Here is a 412-nt window from a genome sequence, read left to right as displayed (position 1 = left end):
CTTACCTGCTTTATTTATTACTGCTTTAAATGCTACTCAGAAAGTCTTTTTTTTTCTTTTTTTTTTTTAATCTACAGTGCGTCAGAAGTTGCAATGAAGAAAAGAACAAAACGGTAAAACCACAGCTCTGGACAACTCTGGTTAGAGAGAGATTTCACAGCTTTCACTCAGCACGCAGACCCCGCGGCCTTCCGGTGCTTAGAACCATAATTTTTTTATACAAATTAGTTTAAACAGCACTTTTGCTATACAGTACATACAGTTAACTGACATCCCAGACCCCACCGGTAATACCGATTATCTGACAAAAAGAAAAACAACCAACCGTATCTCAAATAGTGTTAATATCTAGTGCAACAGGGACAAACTCATCTCTCCACAGGAAAAGGAACGAACGAACCAAAAAAAAAAA

Source organism: Buceros rhinoceros, unplaced genomic scaffold (assembly GCF_000710305.1).
Source record: "Buceros rhinoceros silvestris isolate BGI_N320 unplaced genomic scaffold, ASM71030v1 scaffold28300, whole genome shotgun sequence".
Classification (NCBI taxonomy): Eukaryota; Metazoa; Chordata; class Aves; order Bucerotiformes; family Bucerotidae; genus Buceros; species Buceros rhinoceros.
Note: the sequence above shows the minus strand (reverse complement) of the source record.